General features: G+C 34.1%; 1 protein-coding gene and 1 long non-coding RNA gene across 3 annotated transcripts in view; one reads left to right on the top strand and one right to left on the bottom strand.

The window, feature by feature from the left end:
* Positions 1–24,860, top strand: part of LOC132351871 (uncharacterized) — a 71,576-nt gene that overhangs the window by 4,563 nt on the left and 42,153 nt on the right. The gene's annotated exons all lie outside the window — the stretch shown is intronic.
* The window catches only part of IL7 (interleukin 7), a 50,645-nt gene that overhangs the window by 10,292 nt on the left and 15,493 nt on the right, over positions 1–24,860 (bottom strand). The gene's annotated exons all lie outside the window — the stretch shown is intronic.

The raw sequence follows: 24,860 nt of genomic DNA, 5'->3' as shown, positions 1-24,860 counted from the left end.
GATGAAGTTTGAGTTGACATTCAGAGATCCAAGAACATACATAAAGTAGCCAGAAAGTTAGAAAACCTGGGGAATAGACTGTTTTAAGAAGGTGGTGTTCCATAATGTACAATGCCAACCGAAAGGTCAAGTAAGTTGTCTTGTACAAAATCTATTCACATAAAGAAAACAAAATTAAATTAGAAAAACAGCTGAAAATAGATGGTAAAATGAAGTATTAAGCAGATATGATATTTGTTTTGAGATAATATTTATAAGCAAGAGCATATGCTTATGATAAAACATGCTTATAATAAAAATCTTTCAAAAGAAAAAGGTGTTATATATAAGCATATATTCAAATGTATATGCATATGCACAAACATGAACATATGTATAAGACTTGATTAATTAATCTTCATTTGACTTGCTGGGATAATCAATATTCTTCTCCTTCTGTAAAACATATTGACTAATGCCCACAGTATACCAAAGACTCCCAACTCCAGTTTCTGATATACTCATGTGTTTTTGCATTCACAATTTGAGGTGCATATTTACTAAGTCAATTCCTTAACACTAAGATACTTATTATTTAATTAGATCACTTAATTAAATACTATATAAATCAAAGAATATTAGAATGAAAATACAGTGTGTGTAGGACTTCCAGTTTCCAGTCTGGGAGGTAAGGAGCTTAGAAGTCACCGTTCCATCATAACAACAAGTAAAATGCTGAACAAATGGAAGAATCAGCAACTCTTCTTATATCTGTCAGAGAAGTGAGGTCACAGGATAAACTGCCTCCCCAAATATTGGAGAAACAGACAGCTGATACAATAATTACAATTTACAGAACCAGAAACCCAGGAGCAGAAACCTCCATGTGAACCAGTGCTGGGATAGAAAAACCTGAACTGTAATTGATGAATTACTGGAAGCTCAGAATGGACAAGTCTTAGAGTTAAAATTCCAAGGGGACCTATCACTGGAGGTCCCCCTTTGCTCACACTTTTTCTGATCTTTACTTACAGGAGTTCTATGAGGTCCTCACAGTGAATATGAGAAAAATCCCCATGTGCTTCTCGCAGAGAGAGGGAAAAAGCATTGATTTTGAAATATGCCAGAGTGTTATGTTATTCTTAACAAGGCCTCCCCTTAGGAGAACCTAACCTACTGGAATTTTATCAGAGCCTAACCTATCTGGGGTAAGGGAAATACCAAACTCCAGTCCTTGCTAGACATCCTTTCTCACCTAAGTGGGGAGGTATTGAGGCACTGGTAAAGTTTACAGTCCAGGGGCACAGACTCATCAAAAGACTGAGACCTAATCAAAGGACTATAAAAAGCTTCCCATCTCCCCACACCTTATCACTATATTACTAAAAGCCCATTTACCACAGGTTTATTTATGCAGAACATCATGTCCACCTTCCAACAAAAAATTACAAAGAATACTAAAAGGCACAAAACACAATTTGAAGAGACAGAGCAAGCATCAGAACCAGAGATAGATACAGCAGTGATGTTGAAATTATCTGACTGGGAATTTTAAAAAATATTATTATTATGCTATGGCCTTTAGTGGGAAAATATGCAGGAAAAAATGGGTAATGTAAACAGAGAGATGGAAATTCTAAGAAAGAATCAAAAAGAAATGCTAGAGATAAAAAGCACTGTAATAGAATTATGGGCTCTTTATTAAATTAGACATGGCTGAGGAAAGAATCTCTGAGCTTGAGCATATGACAATAGAACTTCCAAAACTGAAAAGAAAAAAGAAAAAATACCAGGGGAAAAAATCGAACAGAATATCTAAGACTGTGGACAACTACAAAATGTGTAACATATGCATAGCAAGAATATCAGAAGAAAGAGAGAAAGGAACAGAAGCAATATTTGAAGCAATAATGGCTGAGAATTTTTCCCAAATCAATGCCAGACATCAAACCACACATCCAGAAAGCTCACAGAACACCAAGCAGGATAAATGCCCCAAATCATATACTTAGGCGTATCATATTCAAACTTTAGAAAATCAAAGATAAAGAAAACATTTTGAAATAAGCCACGGGGGTCAGGGGGGGAAACTTACTTACAAAAAAGCAAAGATAAAAATTGCATCCAATTTCTCTTCTGAAATTATTCAAACAAGAAAAAAGTGAAGTGAAATATTTAAAATGTTGAGAGAAAAAACCCACCAACCTAGAGTTCTGTACCCTGAGAAATTAGCCTTCAAAGGGGAAAAAGAAATAAAGACTTTCTCAAACAAAAATTGAGGTAATTTGTTGCCAGTAGAACTGCCATGAAAGGAATGTTAAAAAAAAGGTCTTTAGAGAGAAGAAAAATGATACAGATCAGAAACTCAGAGCTACGTAGAAAAAGGAGGAGCATGAGAGGATGAATAAATGAAGAAAAAAATAAAAACTTTTATTTTCTTATTCTGAATTGGTCTAACACTTTGATTAAAATAATAATGACAACAATGCATTTGACTATATCTAATTTGATTATATATATACATATATACACACATATATATAAAATGCATGCTTATATATAAGTGAAATCAATGAAGCAGTGATATGAGGGACAGGAGGAAAGAAAAGAGGAACTAGGAATATTTTGTTATTTTTAAGGTACTTGTACTACTTGTGAAGTGGCACAGAGTTATTTCAAAGTGGACTTTGATTAATTGCAAATATACATACCAAACTCTAGGGCAACCACTAATAAAAGTTTAAAAAGAAGTATAATTGTTATGCTAAGAAAGGACAGAAATGGAATCATATAAAATGTCACAACCATAAAAGACAAATAAAGTGTGAAGACAAAAATAGGAACAAAGAATAAGAGCAACAAATAGAAAACAGTAAAAAACATATGGTAAATATTGGTCCAACTATATCAATAATCACTTTAAAATGTCAACAGTCTAAATACACCAGTTAAAAGACAGAGATTGTCAGAGTGGGTCAAAAAACACAACCTAATTATATATTGTCTATAAAAAACCTACTTTTAATATAAAGACACGTATAGATTAAAAGTAAAATGAAGAAATATATACAATGCTAACATTAATGAAATGAAAGCAGCGTAGCTATATGAATTTTAAACAGAGCCAACTTCAGAGCAAGGAAGGTTATCAGAATGAAATGGACAATACATAATGATAATGGAGACAACTGTCCAAGAAGATATGACAATTCTTAATGGGTACGCAGCTAACAGCAAAGAGTCTAAATACATGAGGGAAAACTGATAGAATACTAAGAGAAATAGATGAATCCACTATTATAGTTGAAAACTTTAATATCTTTCTATCATAAATGGACAGATCCAGCAGGCAGAAAATCAGTAAGGACATAGTTGAACTTGACAGCACAATCAGTTAACTCTATATAGGTGGCATGCATAGACAACTTCATATTTCATCCACCAACAGCAGATTACATAGTTTTCTCAAGAACACATGGAATATCCTCCAAAAGAGAGCAAATTATGGGCCATAAATTGAATCTTAACAAGTTTAAAAGAATAGAAATCATGTAATGTCTGCTATTAGATCACAATAGAATCAAATTAGAAATCAATAACAGAAAGACAGCTGGGACATCCCAAAGTATTTGGAGATTAAACAATACACTTTGAAGTTATATGTGGATTGAAGAAGAAATTTCAAGAGAAATTTTAAAATATTTGAAATAAATAAAAATATAACATTGAAATCTGTGGGATTCAGTGAAAGCAGTGCTTAGAGGGAAATGTATAGTATTGACTGCATGTGTTAAATAAGGAAAGTATCTAAAATCAATAATCTAAGCTTCCACCTTAGGAAACTACAAAAGAAGAGAAAATTAAATCCAAAGTAAGCAAAAGATAAAAAAAAAAGTAATAATAAAAGTTAAAGCAGAGATCAATTAAATTGAAAACAGGATATCAATAAACTCAACAAAACAAAAAACTTCTCCTTTGGAAATATAAATAAAATTGATAAACCTTAGCCAGATTAACTAAGAAAAAAAAAAAAAAGACACAAATTTCCTAATATCAAAAATGAAAGAGGGGACATCATTACAGATCCCATGAACATTAACAAGGATAATAGATACTCTAGATGATAATTGATAATCTAGATGAAATTGACCAATTCCTTAAAAGACACAATCTGCCAAAATTTACCAAGAAATAGGCAATCTGAATAGGCCTATATCTATTAAAGCAATTCAATCAATTGTCAATAAGCTTACAAAACAGAAGCACCAGGCCCAGATGGGTTCACTGATTATTTCTATCAAACTCTTAAGGGAGAAATCATAGCTATTCTCTATAATCTCTTCCAGAAGAGAGAAGCAGAGGGAATACTTCCTATCTTGTTCTATGAGACCAGGCTTACCCTAATACCAAAACCAAATGAAGACAGTACAAGAAAAGAAAACCACAGATCAATATATCTTGTGAAAATAGACGCAAAAATCCTCAACAAAATATAAGAAATTGAATCCAACAATGTATAAAATAATTATACACCATAACCAAGTGATATTTACCCATATATGTAAGACTGGTTCAACATTCAAAAAAATCAAAGAATGTAATCTATCACTTTAAGAGGATAAAGAAGAAAAATCACATGATCAAATTAATAGATGCAGAAAAACCAGTTGACAAAATCCAACATGCATTCATTACAAAAAAAAACCCCAAAACACAAAAAATCCTCTCTGTAAACAAGGACTAGAGGGGAACTTCCCCAGTTTGATAAAGAGCATCTACAAAATCCTATAGCTAATAGCATAGTTAATGGTGAGAATCTCAGAACTTTCCTATGATCAGAACAAGGCAAATATGTCCCTCTCACCATTGCTTATCAACATTATATGAAAAAACCTAGGTGATTCAATATGACAAGAAAAGGAAAAAAAAAAGATATACAAATTAGGAAGGATGAAATATAACTGTCTTTTTTAGTAGATGACATTGTAATTTATGCAGACAATCCTAAAGAATCAACAGAAAAACAAAACAAAACAAAACAAAAAACCTCCTGGAACTAATAAATGATTATGCGAGGTTGCAGTATACAAAATTAGACAAAAGTTAATAGTTTTCTTCTATACCAGCAATGAACAAATGGAATTTGAAATTAAAAACACAACACTGTTTAGAGTACTTAGGTATAAATGTAACAAAATATGTACACGATCTTTATGAGGAAAACTACACAACTCTAGTGAAAGATCAAAGGAGACCTATATAAATGGAAAGATAGTCCATGTTCATGGATTGGAAGACTCAACGTTGTCAAGATGTTATCCCAACTTGACCTACAGATTTATCATAATCTCAAAAATCTCAGCAAGTTATTTTGTGATATCAACAACCTGATTCTAAAACTTATATGGAGAGGCAAGGAGAGGACTTGTTTACTAAGGTTGTTCATACAGACAGGTGGGGAATCAATAGAAGATTAACATTCTATCATTTAATGACTGCATTTGTGATTAGCCTTACATCCACAGTGACTGATTTCTTAAGAACTTAAATGTTTTTAAATATAATTTAATATCAGTCTTCCAGCCAGAGGTGATTTTACCTAGACAAGGTGAATAATGAGATAGGAGTGTAACATTCTCTTGCCACCTAGGGTCCCATAAAGTGGCCCAGCATACATTGAAACCATAGATTCCTGCCTTAGCTATATCAAACCTCAGACATTTTAAAAATTGAGACATAATTGACATATAACATTTGTTTCAGGTGTTCAACAATAATTTGATATCTTTATACATTGCAAAATGATCACCACAATCAGTCTAGTTCGATAAGTTTAGTTAACATCCATCACTACACATAGTTACAATTTTTATCTTGTGATGAGAACTTTTGAGGTTTACTCTATTAGCTATTTTCAAAATATACAATACAGTATTATTAACTGTAGTCACTGTGCTGTACATTACATCCCCAAGACATAATTCCCAGTTTTCTGGGATCATTCTGGATTATACCAGAATTACAACCTGTTTGTAGCTCCCCTTGCACTCTTAAAAGTGTTTCAGTTTGGGCAATAATGTATTTTCTCACCCTATTTGTACTGTGGTGTTTTGATTTTGGTTTGCATGATATGGTTTTCCTATCTTTTAACTTTTTAAATTATTTTGAACATAAAAATATTTTAATGTCATATGTATTGCTTGCTTATCACTATTCAAACAATACTGAGATATATAATGAAAACCTTAAAATTTTTCTCCACTGCCCCCACTAGAATCACCTACCTGAGGTGATTCATATTAGCAGTTTGATAAGAATACCCTTCTTGCTCAAAAAACCTATGCATATGTGTAATGTACATACATGCATACAAAATTCACATATATACATGCATATTTAGGCATTATGAAGGCACTTTCCTTTACCATTTAAAAATATAGGATCATAATATATTCATTACTCTTCAACTTGTTATGTATTATTTTCACTTTATATTATGATCATCATTCTACGTCAAACATATCTAGAACAGCTTTTAAAAATAACTACATAATATTCTACACTAAGTGTATTCCAAGGTTTATTCAACACTTATTGATGAAAAAAGTCAATATTTGCTCCAACAAACAATGCTACAATAGACATCTTTGTATGTGTATGTGTGTGTATATATTTGTATGTGTACATTATCTCCTTTTATATTAATGTTTGCATTTTTGTAGAATTGGTTCCCATAATTGAGACTTGCTGAAGGAAATGGTATATTCATTTAAAAATTATTACGTTCAGTAAAAATGATTCATGCTTCCACCAGCAAATAAGGGAACCCATTTTGTCACATCTTTGTCAGCACCAAATGTCATAAGCCTTTCACAATTTTACCAATCCAGATATGTGAAAATTTGTGCCTCATTATAGCTTAAATTTGCATTTCCATGACTACTAGAGAATGAGCATCATTTCATGTTAATTGACAGTTTGCATTTCCTTTTCTATGAATAGCCTGTTCTTAACAATTTTCTTAGGTTGTCTGTCTTTTACTGATCAGTTTCTACATTTTATATAAGGAATTTTTGAAAACTTCCTATGTTTCATTTCAGGTGTATTTCTTACATAATGCATATTTTTTATACAATTGGTTTTAAGTTCAGAGATTAAAATAATTCATATTTATTATCAGATATTCTTTACTATTTCTTTATGCTCCTTTTCATTTGTTTTTTAATTTTGGTATATTGTTGGCTTTAGCATTTATTCTTTTTTATGACTAACTATGCTCTGATATTCAAGAAATGGGGGAGATATTTAATACAGTAATTTAATAGCTAAAATGTTTCCTACTAAATTTTATGCTAAAATTCTAAGGTGAATATACAGTACTATTAATTAACAACTATAAGTTAATTAATCAAAGCTCTGAGGCTACCAAAGTGTGATTATGTTATTTCCAGTCCTTCCTATAACCAAGAGTAACCAAAGTAAAGCAATTCTAATGAAGTTTATTGTCATTTTGCTTCTCATTTAATTTACATTCATAAAATAGTATGTTTTATATTGTGTGTCTTCATAGTACATAAACAATAGCAGAAATAGAAAGTTAAGTGCTTTAACGATTAATATTGATGGTCGTTCTGTAGAGAACAGGCCAGGAATAAAAGCAAAAAACACCAGTCCAAAAATAACATTGAAAATGACTATATTATCAAATATAGTGTGTCAAAATAATATGCTTTTTTATGCAGAAAAGTTAGAAAATTTGTTAATGTGAATTTCAACTTGTGAAAATACCTCTATAGAATTTCTTTGATAAGGCACAATTATAAAAAAGTCAGTCATACAAAATACTATATATAAAATAGATAAAAAACAAGATCCTACTATATAGCATAGAGAATATATTCAATATCTCACAATAACCTGTAGTGAAAAAGAATATGGGAAAAATATATATATGTATAATGGAATTGCTTTGCTGTACACCAGAAACTAACACAACACTGTAAATCAACTGTACTTCAATAAAAAAAATTAAAAGCCAATCAGCCAGCAAAATTCATTAGAAGCTCTTATAGTGTTATGAATACGAAACAAAGGGGGATACCACGAAAACTAAGATTTAATGAATAAATCTTAGTTTTAAACCCATTCTTTATCTTGTGTAAAATTGTATATGCCTTGCATGTCTTTTCTGGAAGTGAATATATTTGCTATATGTATGGGATGCCTTTTCAGTGTTACCAACACACCTTAGATACATAACTTGATATTTTATTCATTTGTGTTAATCAAGGTGTGGCTAGGTAAGCTTGGGGATAAGAAACAGTGTTCCAGGACTGGTATTATTCAGCAATTGGCAGATTTCCCTAGATATCAATGTTCATGTCAAATAGAAACACTGAATAATTACTGAAACCTGGCAGAATATTCACCTATAGCTGGTGTAGTGCCACAGATCAAGAAGTTGTGCATATCTACTCTGGATGTGTAGGAATGTTATTATGAGACATATATAAAAGTTTCATACAGGGCATCCATTCTCTGTTTCTTCTAAATAGACTGTAGTCCTACATCAGTGCAATGGGAAGAACACTGAAACTGAGGTGTGGATAACTACATCTTAACATTTCCACTATTTATATTAAATAATTTTTCAGTAATGGACTTCAGAGATTATGCAAGCCAAATTTCTAATCTTATGAATTAGAAAAGTCAGGCACAACAGCAGTTAACTGACTTGTCCAAAGTCTCAAAGCCAAAGTGGCAAAGCTGGGACTCTGGCCCAAACATTTTCATTCCAGACCAGTAGACCTATAACACCATGCTGACATATGGTAGCCTCTCCTTGAATTTCCTCATCTGTAAAACTGAGTTCATTGAACTTGAGCAGTAGTTTTCACACAGGATTACCCCAGGTAATCCTGGGGTTCCACAGGATGACTTGGGGGGCCCTTATAAATAGGCATGAGATGATGCATAATAGTCAAGGTTCAGGGCCTCATTGGAGTTCTATGTAGGGGTCATTTGAAAAAAAAATTTCATGGATAAATAAAAATTTGAAATCACAGTTATTAATGATTTACTTCTAAGTTCTATAGATGCAAAATCATCATGCATAAGTTTGAAGTTCAGTAGAATTTCACCCTGATAAATCAAGCAATTTATAGTCTCCTCTTTTTCTCTCCAGCTGCTGGGGGCTATTTCAGTCCCACTACTCCTTTTGGGAACTTTGCTCTAAGAACTCCATCCACTCATTTAGTATTTACTACTTTTTATTTACTTGTTTCTGGTGCAAGAACTACATTTTATCAGTCTTTAAGTTTTCCATTGTATCTTCATAAAATCAAAAAGTCACTGCTTGATTGACAGTATCAATAGTCACACATTCCCAAACTTTCAGAGGACATCCACTGTCATATGTAAACTCTGAATACTGAAATAACCATCTTTCTGAATGTTTCTCATCTCTAATTTATTTTATATGAGCCATATGAATTATCTTTCTATATCCCAGATCTAATTCTACCATTATGAAGTTTAAAAAGCCATCAATGGCTCCCTATTACCTAGTCCTAGAAAATCAAGTTCACATTCCTCAGGTTGCCACACAAGGCCTTCCAAGATCTGATCACAGCCTAACTTCCAAACTTTATACACTCACATCTCAACCAAAGCTCAAGCCACATAGGCCATTGACCGTTAAAGACAACTCCCCAGCTCCCATACTTAATAAGTTTCTGTCTCTAAATATTTTTATCTTTAATATCAGTATTATCCCATTGTGTTGTAATTCTTTATTTAAAAGTTTGTCTTTCCTTCAAAACTGTGATCTTACAGGACTGGGACTTTGTCTCATAGACTGGTCTTTTTTATACTCATGTTCAATATCTAACAGCTTACCAGCAAGGGATTAATTTCCAAAATATACAAACAGCTCATATAGCTTAATATCAAAAAACAAACAACCCAATCAAAAAATGGGCAGAAGATCTAAAAAGACATTTCTCTAAAGAAGACATACAGGTGGCCAACAGGCACATGAAAAGATGATCAATTTCACTAATTATTAGAGAAATGCAAATCGAAACCACAATGAGGTATCACCTCACACCAGTCAGAATGGCCACCATTAAAAAGTCCACAAATAATAAATGCTGAAGAGAGTGTGGAGAAAAGGGAACCCTCCTATACTGTTGGTGGGAATGTAAATTGGTGTAGCCACTGAGGAGAACAGTATGGAGGCTTCTGAAAAAACTAAAAATAGAACTACCATATGATCCAGCCACTCCTGGGCATGTATCCAGAGAAAACTCTTAATTCGAAAAGATACATGCACCCCAGTGTTCATAGTAGCACTATTTACAATAGCCAAGGCATGGAAACAACCTAAATGTCCATCAACAGATGAATGGATAAAGAAGATGTAGTATATATATAGAATGGAATATCATTCAGCCATAAAAAAGAATGAAATAATTCCATCTGCAGCAACAGGGATGGACCTAGAGATTATCATATTAAGTGAAGTCAGACAAGACAAATATCACATGATATCACTTATACGTGGAATCTTTAAAAATGATACAAATGAACTTATTTACAAAACAGAAATATACTCACAGACATAGAAAACAAACTTATGGTTACCAAAGGGGATGGGGGGAGGGGAGGAGAGATAAATTAGGAGTTTGGGATTAACATATACACACTACTATATATAAAATAGATAACCAACAAGGACCTACTGTATAGCACCGGGAACTATACTCAATATCTTGTAATAACCTATAATGGAAAAGAATCTGAAAAGGAATGTATAGAGAGATATATATCTATATCTCTATCTATATATGTATAACTGAAAAAAATTAACAACTTGCATGTAATGACTAGAAGACATTTTGTAGATGCATAAAAAATTGCATTAAAACCTGGACTCCAATCTTACTTCCTTAAGACCTACCCATTTTTCAAAGTCCTATTAAAATTGTAATTCTCCAGTCACTAGAGTTCTTAGAGAGAGTCCATATCATACATCTTTGAATTGGCAGATTATAATTGGCAGATGCTTAATAAATGCTTACTGAACTATTAAGGAACAGAAGTTAAGATTTTACAGAGATCTAGAAAAACTCATTGCAAATCTGTCAACGTATGCACAATGATAATTTTAGGAGATTTTAATCACTCATCAGTCTTAAGGTTAATATGCAGTAATGGTTACATATTATGTCATAAGCACGGCAATCAGCAATTAACAAATGTGCCAAATATAAAATTCTAATCACCAGTGCTTGTATACTCTATTCTCTAACTGCCTTACTACTTGCCTGAACTTTATATATCATGGTCCAACTATAGGACTCATAGGATTTTATGAATGAGAGAAAATGAGTGGCCAAGTACTAGACTGAATCTATTTAAAGATTCTGGTGAGCTGAAGTGGGATGGTCACAGGTAGAACAAAGATAGAGATTTACTGAAGAAAAATGTCAAGCAAAGCAATATAACCAAGCATGGTAAACCAAACTATCGTGCGGAGTCACAAGGGAGTGCTTTATTCTGAAAGCAAAACTGTAAACAATGCCTGGTCCAGCAACAATAAGCAAGACATTAGGTAAGTTACATGTGCGTGTATTGGTAGCACATAAACCAAGAGTGGTAAGAAGTCATGAGTATAGCCAATATGGTAAAAACTATAAGTCATGTAATAAATTTTACAATGTCACTCATGTACATTAACATCTTTACACTATAATTTAAAAATGACATTTCAAATTTTTTATAGAAATATAGTAAAGTATGTGCATTCATTCATTCAGTCAATAACTGTTTTTGAGGCGTCTACTCTGTGCTAGGTAATATTCTAGATGCTGGGGGATAGTGATTAACAAGAGAGTCTCTGCCCTCACAAATAAGAAAATTTCAGATAGTAGCAAGAGGCATGAGGAAAATGAAAATATAAGACATTGCAGGGAGAGGAGAGGCCACTCTCATTTCTAGAAGGAAGTGAATTTTATGCTCATCAATTCACCTTTCACCGCAGAGTCTGCATTTTTCTTTTAGTTGGTTGGATTTTGTGGCTACTGTAGTAGTTTTTTTTCTTTTTCTTTAAGAAAAGGCTCATGAGTGCTCTGTCCCCTACATTCTGACATGGCTGCATAATTTTCTACCCATGCACTTTATACTTAAGCAATAACTTGGCTAGGTATAAAATTCTTCAAGTCACATTGTATTTCCCTCGGAATTTTGTGGCCATTATTCCATTATCTTTTGTATTTAGGTGTGGAAAATCTGAAGCCACTCTGATCACCGCCCCCTCCTGCCCCAGGATGACATGACATTTCTACCTGAACGCTTGAATTATTCTTTTATCTTGAAGTTCAGTCATGCTACCATGATATAATGTACTGGCAAGCATTTTATATTAATTTTTAAATAGTATATGATATTCCCCTTTGTTAATTCCATTGTTTCAGTCATTTGGAGGAAAATTTTCCCCTGTCACAGATTATTTTACTTTTCCATTTGAGGGTTATCTTTTGTAGGAACATTTATCTATAAATTGCCTTATTACTGTCCCTGATATTTCTATACAGTTGCCCTGTTGTTTTCATCTGAAATTTACAGTGGCCAACTCTGTGCTAATATTTATTCTCTACTCCTTATCTCATGAAGCTCTTCTCACCTACCAGACAACATTGTCTTTTCTCAGCACTTCTAAATGAGAACATGGTATTGTCTCTTCTATCTGCTCTTATGAAGCCTGGGAACACAGGGTGGATGGATAGGGGTGAGGGTGGTAGTAAAGCAGGGGGATGCAAGAAGGCAAAGTTATGGTCAGTTGTATTGGTGAACAAGGACTGTGCCCCTTTTTAATAATTTATTTTTTTAAGTTCATTGTGGGGTTTGATGAGCTGCCTTTCTTGGTGAGAGAGTGGTCACTTGGTCTTCAAGATTTCCTTCCAATTAAGAGTGAAGTGTTTTGCTTTTGACAGAGACTATGATATTCAGGGGTCATCTGCCCACTTCACTTGCCTCTCTCCAGCAGACATGTCCACTGCCTCTCTCCAAGGTGGAGTGCTACTGAGATCTTTTTCAGAATTTTACCCACTTTTGTTACCATCTATATAAGTTTTCTATGACTGCCATAACAAATGTCCGCAAATTGGGTGGCTTAAAACAATAGAAATTTATTCTCTCACAGTTCTGGAAGCCAAAGTTTGAAATCAAAGTGTTGACAGAATTCCATGCCTCTCTCCTAGCTTTAGGAGACTGCTGGGGTTCCTTAGCTTGTAACTGCCTAACTCCGATTTCTGCCTCTGTCTTCACATGGCCTTTTCCTCTTTGACTCTTTTCCCCTGTTCTTCATTTCCAAGGACGCTTGTCATTGGATTTAGGACCCACCTAATCCAGGACTATCTCATCTGGAGATTCTTAAATTAACTATATCTGAACAGACCTTTTTTCCACATCAGGTCACATTCACAGGTTCTAGGTGAACATATCATTTGGGGTGCCACCACTCAACTCACTACACTACCTATATTATTATTTTTGGAGGGGTGTCATTTTAGGAGATGCTGTTAGTCATGTGGGTTCTTGAAAGATTTTTCTCACTCTCAGGCTGCCAGCTTTCAATGACTTTTTTGCATAAAGTGTCTTTTACTTAGTTTGATTCTCTACTTTACACTTTTGTAAGGTTTTAGGTACCCAATTTTAGCTCATTTTAATGTGCTTCCATCTGTCATCTTACCCTACCAGTAAATTTTACTTTATGAATGACAGGGATACATATACCTTTAGACTCTATTGTGTAATCATTAGAATAGTATGTTAAAGTCCATTATGAAGGTCAGAATCTATGTTATATCATTTCTTTGCTGTAATGAGTAGTTTTAAAAAGAGCATGATATGCCATCAAAATAGGTATGACATACTTCAGCAGATTGAGAGTACTCATGATGTCATATCTTTTCAATTTTTCCAATTAAACTAGTTCTATCTCCACTTGCTAAATTTGTAGAAATCTCTTTGGTCTCCTGAATTGTCCAAGAATACAGAGTTTGTTCAGTGAGAACAAACTAAGTTTCTTTCCAAATGCCATCTAGAGAAAACAAGATTATCTGATCCATTCACAGCTTTTGGTTTATGCTTTTCCTGTTTTTGTTTTTGTTTTTTTCAAATTTTTGTTGCAGCTAAAAAGGTATCAACACAGAAAACCAGTGTAACATAGTTTGATGTTCTTGCTGGTCCAGATACCTGTACAAGCTCCAACGGTGCACAGGTCTGAGTCCCAAATTTATAATTATCTAATTCATACTTATATGCCCAGCATTGTCTCCAAAGAGATCTGCAATGTCAGGGTTCTTGAATCTGAAAGTGATGCCAATCCTTACACTCTTTTCCAGAGTAAACTTTTCCCAACAGATAACTTGAACTTGGCGTTGAGTCCAGGTGACCAGTCAGTATTCCTTCCTTTCTCTCATGATGAATTCACCCTGTCAGTGAATATCAGTCAGGAGCAATTCACTCTTTCATAAAGACTATCATGGGACCTCAAAAAATAAGAGGTTGGGTTCTTAGTCTCATTCTGCCCAGGAAACTATCTATGGAAATGTAATTATTTCCTCCTTAGCAACCAGTTGTGCATAAAAAAGCATATTGGACTTGTAGAATTTACGTCACCATAAAATAAGTATTACTAGTCTTCTTTTATTTTTAATTAATTATTGTATTTTGCATCTTTTGGTAAAAGAAATAAACTGTACTTTCTTTTTAAATTGAAGTATAGTTGATTTACAATGCTGTGTTAGTTTCTGGTGTACAGCAAAGTGATTCATATATATACCTTATACCTTTTCATACTCTTTTCCATTATGGTTTATTACAGGATATTGAATATAGTTCCCTGTGTTATGCAGAGGACCTTGTTTACCTAAAAAAAGGACAAAGTTCACATATATCCCCTCCCCTCCATCCACAGTTTCCTCTATTATTGATGTCTTGCATTATTGGCGGCTTTGTTACAATTCATGAATCAATATTGTTACATTATTATTAACTTAAGTTCATTGTTTACATTTGGGTTCACTCTTTGCGCTGTAAAGTTCTATGGGTGTTGACAAATGTATGCCATATGTTCACCATGAAAGTGTCATACTGAACAGTTTCACTGCTCTAAAATTCTCCTGTGCAGCACCTATTCTTTCCTTCCTCCCTCCCTTCTCAATCCCTGGAACCGTTAATCTTTTTACTGTCTCCATAGTTTTGTCATTTCTAGAATGTCATATAGTTGGAATCACACAGCAGGTAGCCCTTTAACACTGGATTCTTTTGCACAATATGCATTTGAGATACCACCATGTCCTTCTGTGGCTTGATAGTTCATTTCTTTTTATCACTGATTATATTCCACTGAATGGATATACCACATTTGTTTATCCATTTACCTGTTGAAGGGCATCTTGGTTGTTTCCATGTTTGGCAATTATAAATAAATAAAACCTCTATGAACATTAGCATGACAGTTGGGAAGAATTGACATCTTAACAATAGTGAGTCTTACTATTGATAAATATGGAATATCTATTTACTTAGTTCTTTTTTATTTCTTTCATCAGAGTTTTATTGTTTTACTCATATATATATAGTACTTATTTTGTTATTGTACTTATTTTTACCTGATTACTTCATTTTCATGCTAATGTAAATGGTGTTGTGTTTTGAATTTCAAATGACAATTGTTCATTACTGGTATATAGAAAGCAATAGTCTTTTGTAATTAACCTTGTATCTTGTAACTGTACCTTTCTATAATTGCTTATTAGTTCCAGGAGTTCTTTTGTTGATTCTTTTGGGTTTTTTTTTATCAAGACAATCATGTCATCTAGAAACAGAAAACTTTGTTATTTCTTCTGTATGTATTTTACTTCTTTTTCTCATTTAATTAGATTAGCTATATTTCTCAAATAATGTTGATACGAGTGGTGAGAGGGTTACATCATTAACTTGTTCTTAGTCTTAAAGGAAAGCATCTAGTTTCTTACAATTAAGTATGGTGTTGGCTGTAGGTGTTTTGTAAATAAATTTTACCAGGTTGCATAAATTACTCTCTATTCCTAGTTTGCTGCAAGTGTTTATAATGAATCCCTGTTGGATTCTGTAAAATCCTTTTTCTGCATTTATTTACATGATTTTTCTTTTTAGCCTGTTGATGTTATTGATTAATTGATTAAATTAACTGATTTTCAGTTATGGAACCAACCTTGCATACCTGGAATAAATTCCAGTTAGTCATGATGCATAATTAATACACTGTTGGAATTAATTTGCTAATATTTTGTTGAGTTTTTTTCCCACCTATGTTCATGGAAATATTCATCTGGAGATTTCCTACCATGTAATGTCATCATCAGGTTTTGGTATTAGGGTGATGCTGGCCTCATAGAATGAGTTAGTAAATATTCTCTCTGTTTTTACTTCTACAAGAGTTTGTAGAGAGTTGGTATACTTTCTTCCCTAAATGTTTGGTAGAATTCACCAGTGAGACCATCTGAACCTGGAATTTTGTGTTTTGGAAAATTATTAATTGTTGATTCAATTTCTCTAATAAAGAAAATAGACCTATCCAGATCATCTATTTCTTCATGTGTGAGTTTTGGTCACTGTGTCTTTTAAGGAATTGGTTCATTCATCTAAATTATCAAATTTGTGGACATAGAATTGTTCATAATTCATTAGGCAAGGTTCTCTAGAAAAACAGAACCAATAGGGTGTATATATATATATATATATTTAAGTAATTAGGTCATGTGATTTGGGGGACTGGGAAGTTCAAAATTCGTGGGATAGGTCAGTAGGCTGGCGGTCCAGGGAAGTTGATGTTGGAATCTTGTATCTGAAGGCAATCTGGAGGCAGAATTCCTTCTTCCTTGGGAGAACACAGTCTTTACTCGTACAGTCTTCAAGAGACTGAATGATGTCTTAGTCTGCTCAGGTTGCTATAACAAAATACCACAGACTAGGTGGCTTAAACAATAGATATTTATTTCTCACAGTTCTGGAGGCTGGAGAGTCCAAGATCAAGGTGCCAGTCAAGTTGGTTCCTGGTGAGAATCTTCCTGGCTTGCAGAGGACCATCTTCTCACTATGTCCTCACATGATGGAGAGAGGAAGCTCTGGTGTCTCTTCCACTTCTTATAAGGGCACTAATCCCATCATGAGTATCCTACTTTCATGACCTCATCTAAAATTACCTCCTGAAGTCCCAACCTAATACCATCACAGTTGAGTTTAGGGCTTCAATATATGAATTTTGGGAATAATACAGGCATTTAGTCCATAACAAATGAGGATCATCCACATCATGAAGGTAACTTAACCTGTTTTCTTCATGGTCTATAGATTTAAATGTTAATATCATCTAAAATATACCTTCACAGCAACATATGGGCTGGTGTTTGACCAAGCAACTGATACCATAGCCAAGCCAAGTTGACCCATAAAATTAACCATCACAGTAATATTCCTTTATTATTCTTTTAATATCTATGGAATTAGTAGTAATGACCCATCTTATTTCTAATGTTAGTAATTTGTCTTCTTTCTTATTTTCTTGGTGAGCCTGGCTGGAGAGCAGTTTACCAATTTTATTCATCTTTCAAAGAACCAGATATCAGTTTCAATGAGTTTCTCTATTAATTTTTTGTTTTCAATTTGTTCTCTAAATTTTGTTAATGCTTTTCTTCTGATTAATTTAGGCTTTTTTTAAACATCTTTATTGGAGTATAATTGCTTTACAATGGTGTGTTAGTTTCTGCTTTATAACAAAGTGAATCAGCTATACTTATACATATATTCCCATATCTCCTCCCTCTTGCATCTCCCTCCCATCCTCCCTATCCCACCCCTCTAGGTGGTCACAAAGCACTGAGCTGATGTCCCTGTGCTATGCAGCTGCTTTCCACTAGCTAGCTATTTCACATTTGGTAGTGTATATATGTTCATGCCACTCTCTCACTTCATCCCAGCTTACCCTTCCCCCTCCCTGTGTCCTCAAGTCCATTCTCTACGTCTGTGTTTTTATTCCTGTTCTGTCCCTAGGTTCTTCAGAACCATTTTTTTTTTTTGATTCCATATATCTGTGTTAGCATGTGGTATTTGTTTTTCTCTTTCTGACTTACTTAACTCTGTATGACAGACTTTAGGTCCGTCAACCTCACTACAAATAACTCAATTTCGTTTCTTTTTTATGGCTGAGTAATATTCCATTGTATATATGTGCCACATCTTCTTTATCCATTCATCTGTCAGTGGACACTTAGGTTGCTTCCATGTTCTGGCTATTGTAAATAGAGCTTCAATGAACATTGTGGTACATGACTCTTTTTGAATTATGGTTTTCTCAGGGTATATACCCAGTAGTGGGATTGCTGGGTCGTATGGTAGTTCTATTTTTAGTTTTTTAAGGAACCTCCATAATGTTCTCCATAGTGGCTGTATCAATTTACATTCCCACCAACAGTGCAAGAGTGTTCGCTTTTCTCCACACCCTCTCCAACATTTATTTATTTTTTTATTATTATTTTTTTTAACATCTTTATTGGAGTATAATTGCTTTACAATGGTGTGTTAGTTTCTGCTTTATAACAAAGTGAATCAGCTATACATATACATATATTCCCATATCTCCTCCCTCTTGTGTCTCCCTCCCACCCTCCCTATCCCACACCTCTAGGTGGTCACAAAGCACTGAGCTGATCTACCTGTGCTATGCGGCTGCTTCCCACTAGCTATCTATTTTACATTTGGTAGTGTATATATGTCCATGCCACGCTCTCACTTCGTCCCAGCTTACCCTTTCCCCTCCCCGTATCCTCAAGTCCGTTCTCTAGTAGGTCTGCGTCTTTATTCCCATCTTGCCCCTAGGTTCTTCATGACCATTTTTTTTTTCTTTTTTAGATTCCATATATATGTGTTAGCATACAGTATTTATTTTTCTCTTTCTGGCTTACTTCACTCTGTGTGACAGTCTCTAAGTCCATCCACCTCACTACAAATAACTCAATTTCGTTTCTTTTTATGGCTGAGTAATATTCCATGTATATATGTGCCACATCTTCTTTATCCATTCATCTGTTGATGGACACTTAGGTCGCTTCCATGTCCTGGCTATTGTAAATAGAGCTGCAATGAACATTGTGGTACATGACTCTTTTTGAATTATGGTTTTCTCAGCATTTATTGTTTCTAGATTTTTGATGATGGCCATTCTGACTGGTGTGAGGTGATACCTCATTGTAGTTTTGATTTGCATTTCTCTAATGATTAGTGATGTTGAGCATCCTTTCATGTGTCTGTTGGCAATCTGTATATCTTCTTTGGAGAAATGTCTACTTAGGTCTTCTGCCCATTTTTGGATTGGGTTGTTTGTATTTTTGATATTGAGCTACATGAGCTGCTTGTAAATTTTGAAGAAAAATCCTTTGCCAGTTACTTCAATTGCAAATATTTTCTCCCATTTTGAGGGTTGTCTTTTCGTCTTGTTAATGGTTTCCTTTGCTGTGCAAAAGCTTTTAAGTTACATTAGGTCCCATTTGTTTATTTTTGTTTTTATTTCCATTTCTCTAGGAGGTGGGTCAAAAGGATCTTGCTGTGGTTTATGTCGTAGAGTGTTCTGCCTATGTTTTCCTCTAAGAATTTTATAGTGTCTGGCCTTACATTTAAGTCTTTAATCCATTTTGAGTTCATTTTTGTGTATGGTGTTAGGGAGTGTTCTAATTTCATTCTTTTACATGTAGCTGTCCAGTTTTCCCAGCACCACTTATTGAAGAGGCTGTCTTTTCTCCATTGTATATTCTTGCCTCCTTTATCAAAAATAAGGTGATCATATGTGCATGGGTTTATCTCTTGGCTTTCTATCCTGTTCCATTGATCTATATTTCTGTTTTTGTGCCAGTACCATACTCTCTTGACTACTGTAGCTTTGTAGTATCATCTGAAATCAGGGAGCCTGATTTCTCCAGCTCCATTTTTCTTTCTCAAGATTGCTTTGGCTATTCGGGGTCTTTTGCGTTTCCATACAAATTGTGAAAGTTTTTGTTCTAGTTCTGTAAAAAGTGCCATTGGTAGTTTGATAGGGATTGCATTGAAACTGTAGATTGCTTTGGGTAGTAGAGTCATTTTCACAGTATTGATTCTTCCGATCCAAGAACATGATATATCTCTCCACCTGTTTGTATCATCTTTAATTACTTTCATCAGTGTCTTATAGTTTTCTGCATACAGGTCTTTCATCTCCCTTGGTAGGTTTATTCCTAGGTATTTTTTTCTTTTCATTGCAATGGTAAATGGGAGTGTTTCCTTAATTTCTCTTTCAGATTTTTCATCATTGTGTATAGGAAAGCATGTGATCTCTGTGCATTAATTTTGTATCCTGCTACTTTACCAAATTCATTGATTAGCTCTACTAGTTTTCTGGTAGCATCTTTAGGATTCTCTATGTATAGTATCATGTCATCTGAATGATTAATTTAGTTTTAATTTGCTCTCTTTTTTCCATTTGCCTAATATGGAATCTTAGAGAATTAACTTACATCTTTCTTCTTTTCTAATATATGCATTCAATGCTCTAGCCACTGCTTTTACTGTGTTACACACATTTTGTTAATATGTATTTTATTTTCATTTAGTTCAAAATATTTTAAAATTTCTCTTCAGACTTCTTCTTTGATCCATATGTTATCTAAAAGTGTGTTTTTTAATCTCCAAATATTTTGGAATTTTCCATCTATTTTTCTGTTGTTGATTTCTAGTTTAATTACATTTTGGTTTGAGAGCATAGTTTGCATGACTTCTGTTTTTTAAAAACTTGTTAAGGTATATTTTGTGACTCAGAATGTGTTCAACCCTATTGAAAATTCCACGTAAACTTGCACAAAGTGTGTATCGTGTAGTTGTTGAATTAATTATTTTACAAATGTCAAGTAGGTCTGGTTAATTTACAGTGTTTTTTAGTTCAATTACATCCTTACTGATTTTCTGTCTGCTGAATCTGTCAATTACTGCTAGAGGAGTGTTGAAATCTCCAATTATAACAGTGGTTTTATCTATTTCTTCTTGCATTTTATCAGTTTTTGCTCCCAAGATTTCAATGCAGTTGTTAGGCACAATCACATTAAGAATTGTTATGTTTTCTTAGAGAATTGACCTCTTTATTATTATGTAATTCCCCTGTTTATTCCTGAGAGTCTTCCTTGCTCTGAAGTCAGCTTTGTCTGAAATGAATATAGCTACTTCAGCTTTCTTTTGATTAAGGTTAACATGACATATCATTCTCCATCTTTTCACTTTTAATCTTTATGTGTCTTTATATTTAAAGTGGGTTTCTTGTAGACAACATATAATTGGGTCTCATTTTTTTTATCCACTCAGAGAGTCTCTGTCTTTTAACTGGTGTATTTTTATTTCATTTTTGCAACTTTAAAAGGTCATTAATTTTTAGTTTTTTAAGGACCCTCCATACTGTTCTCCATAGTGGCTGTATCAGTTTACATTCCCACCAACAGTGCAAGAGGGTTCCCTTTTCTCCACACCCTCTCCAGCATTCATTGTTTGTAGATTTTTTGATGATGGCCATTCTGACCAGTGTGAGGTGATACCTCCTTGTAGTTTTGATTTGCATTTCTCTAATGACTAGTGATGTTGAGCGTCCTTTCATGTGTTTGTTGGCAATCTGTATATCTTCTTTGGAGAAATGTCTACTTAGGTCTTCTGCCCATTTTTGGATTGGGTTGTTTGTTTTTTTGGTATTGAGCTGCATGAGCTACTTGTATATTTTGGAGATTAATCCTTTGTCAGTTGCTTCATTTGCCATTATTTTCTCCCATTCTGAGGGTTGTCTTTTCATCTTGTTTATGGTTTCCTTTGCTGTGCAAAAACTTTTAAGTTACATTAGGTCCCATTTGTTTATTTTTGTTTTTATTTCCATTTCTCTAGGAAGTGGATCAAAAAGGATCTTGTTGTGATTTATGTCATAGAGTGTTCTTCCTATGTTTTCCTCTAAGAGTTTTATAGTGTCTGATCTTACATTTAGGTCTTTAATCCATTTTGAGTTTATTTTTTTGTATGGTGTTAGGAAGTATTCTAATTTCATTCTTTTACATGTAGCTGCCCAGTTTTCCCAGTACCACTTATTGAAGATGCTGTCTTTTCTCCATTGTATATTCTTGCTTCCTTTATCAAAGATAGATCTACCACATGACCCAGCAATCCCACTACTGGGCATATACCCTGAGAAAACCATAATTCAAAAAGAGTCATGTACCACAATGTTCATTGCAGCACTATTTACAATAGGCAGGACATGGAAACAACCTAAGTGTTCACTGACAGATGAATGGATAAAGAAGATGTGGCACATATATATAATGGAATATTACTCAGCCATAAAAAGAAATGAAATTGAGTTATTTGTAGTGAGGTGGATGGACCTAGAGTCTATCATACAGAGTGAAGTAAGTCAGAAAGAGAAAAACAAACACCATATGCTAACACATATATATGGAATCTAAAAAAATAAAAATAAAAAAGGTTCTGAAGAACCTAGGGGCAGGACAGGAATAAAGACTGCAGACATAGAGAATGGACTTGAGGACATGGGGAGGGGGAAGGGTAAGCTGGGACAAAGTGAGAGAGTAGCACTGACATATATACACTACCAAATGTAAAATAGATAGCTAATGGGAAGCAGCTGCATAGCCCAGGGACATCAGCTCAGTGCTTTGTGACCACCTACAAAGGTGGGATAGGGAGGGTGATAGGGAGATGCAAGAGGGAGGGGATATGGGGATATATGTATACATATAGCTGATTCACTTTGTTATACAGCAGAAACTAACACACCATTGTAAAGCAATTATACACCAATAAAGATGTTAAAGAAATAAATAGAATGGTTCCAAGAAGTTCCAATATCATAAAAAGAAAAAAGTCATTAATAGAACAAAAAGACTTACCTCTTAAAAGGTTACTTCTCTTGTTAAATTGTAACTGATTCAGTTGTGCTGCTAAATTATATACACAGGAAATTTGGTTTATCTTCTAGCATAACTTGTTTAATAGAGAACTAATTTAGTCTTTATTTAGTCAATTTAAATCTTTTCTCTGTTAATTACAGCTATTTAAACATACTAGACGTATTTCTAAAGTAATATTCGACTAGAATTTGATCATTTATTTTCTTAGTTGCCTCTGTTAACAAACCAATCAAATGCAAGATCAACAGGTATTAGGGGAGAGAGACTTTAAAGAATTAAAAAGTTTTTGAAAAGGAGAGAGAAAGAGTATTAGATTTAATTTTGGAAAGATAACTCAAGTGCCAGTAAAGAGGACAGATGCACTCAGGTGACAGGGAAATCAGCTGGGGCTTACTGATGTCTATAGAAGTGGTTTCAGTGAAATTTGATGATTGCCTGAACTAAGACTAAGCTAGTGGAAGTCAACAGAGTGAATTACTTATACAGGTGTTAAGGAGACATACTACTCTGTAGGATTTGGTGATGGATGAGATGAAGGAGCAAAGGTATCAAGAGTGAGTGCAGGTCTTCCCTGGTGGCGCAGTGGTTGAGAATCTGCCTGCCAATGCAGGGAACACGGGTTCGAGCCCTGGTCTGGGAAAATCCCACATGCCGCGGAGCATCTAGGCCCGTGAGCCACAATTACTGAGCCTGCGCGTCTGGAGCCTGTGCTCTGCAACAAGAGAGGCCGCGATAGTGAGAGGCCCGCGCACCGCGATGAAGAGTGGCCCCCGCCTGCAGCAACTAGAGAAAGCCCTCACACAGAAACGAAGACCCAACACAGCCATAAATAAATAAATAAATAAATAAACCCAAAGTTAAAACAATGCAAAAAGCATTATTATTAAAAAAAAAAAAAAAAAAAAAAGAGTGAGTCCAGGCTTTGATGACTAAATGATTGGGCAAATGTTGTTCCCTAAGACAGAGAATGTAGAAGGAGGGACAGGCTAAAAGTGATGATAATCAGTCTTCCATTGTGCTACATACATCTGGGTAGAGATTTCTAATTGGTATTTGACTTGAATGGTTTTAAAGTTCACAAAAGAGGTATAGACTTGAGGGTATTTGAGAGCTATGTATGGAATTTAAATCTGTGAGGGCCCCTGGAATAGAGATAGAGACAGAATTAAAGATATTAGAAATGATAAAAGCCAATTATAACCTATTAGTCATTAGATTTTATAATTTAATAACTTAAAGGACAGCCCTTTATATGCCTGCAATTAGGCTGTATTATTCCTAGAAAGTATTTGGCCATCTTTAGCAGCCTTTATTATTTTTACCAGACTCTGTTCTGGTGACTAAGAGTTACATCATTCAATCATATGAGTCATATTTAGGCAAAACGATTTTTTATGGATAAAATAATGTTGTATAACATCTAAAACCAGCTCATATTGGATATCAGAAAAGTACCTGACATTTGATTCATAACAAATTTCTAAACAAACAGATGTTCAACAAAAAAAGACTTCTTAGCCTATTTGAAACAAGTTCTGGGTTTCCATCAACTTATGGTGTCAATTTACAATTCATAAGTTATTTATTATACATTATCACAATTCATATTATTATTTACATGAAAAACTACAACGTGCATCGTATTGTGCTGAGCATTCTGTGGGATACAAAGATGAATCAGATGTAAACTGTCCTTAAGATACTTAGAGACTTGCATGGGGAACTAAGACACAGACTTAGGTAAGTATACAAGGAGTACAGAGTTAAGAATCACAGACAATTTTAAAAGGAAGTTAAGAGAACAATCTTATTTGCAATAGCATCAGAGCCACATAAAATATTTAG

This window comes from Balaenoptera ricei, chromosome 17, assembly GCF_028023285.1.
Source record: "Balaenoptera ricei isolate mBalRic1 chromosome 17, mBalRic1.hap2, whole genome shotgun sequence".
NCBI lineage: Eukaryota > Metazoa > Chordata > Mammalia > Artiodactyla > Balaenopteridae > Balaenoptera > Balaenoptera ricei.
The sequence above is the reverse complement of the archived record's forward strand: the minus strand, read 5'-3'. Positions and strand labels throughout refer to the sequence as shown.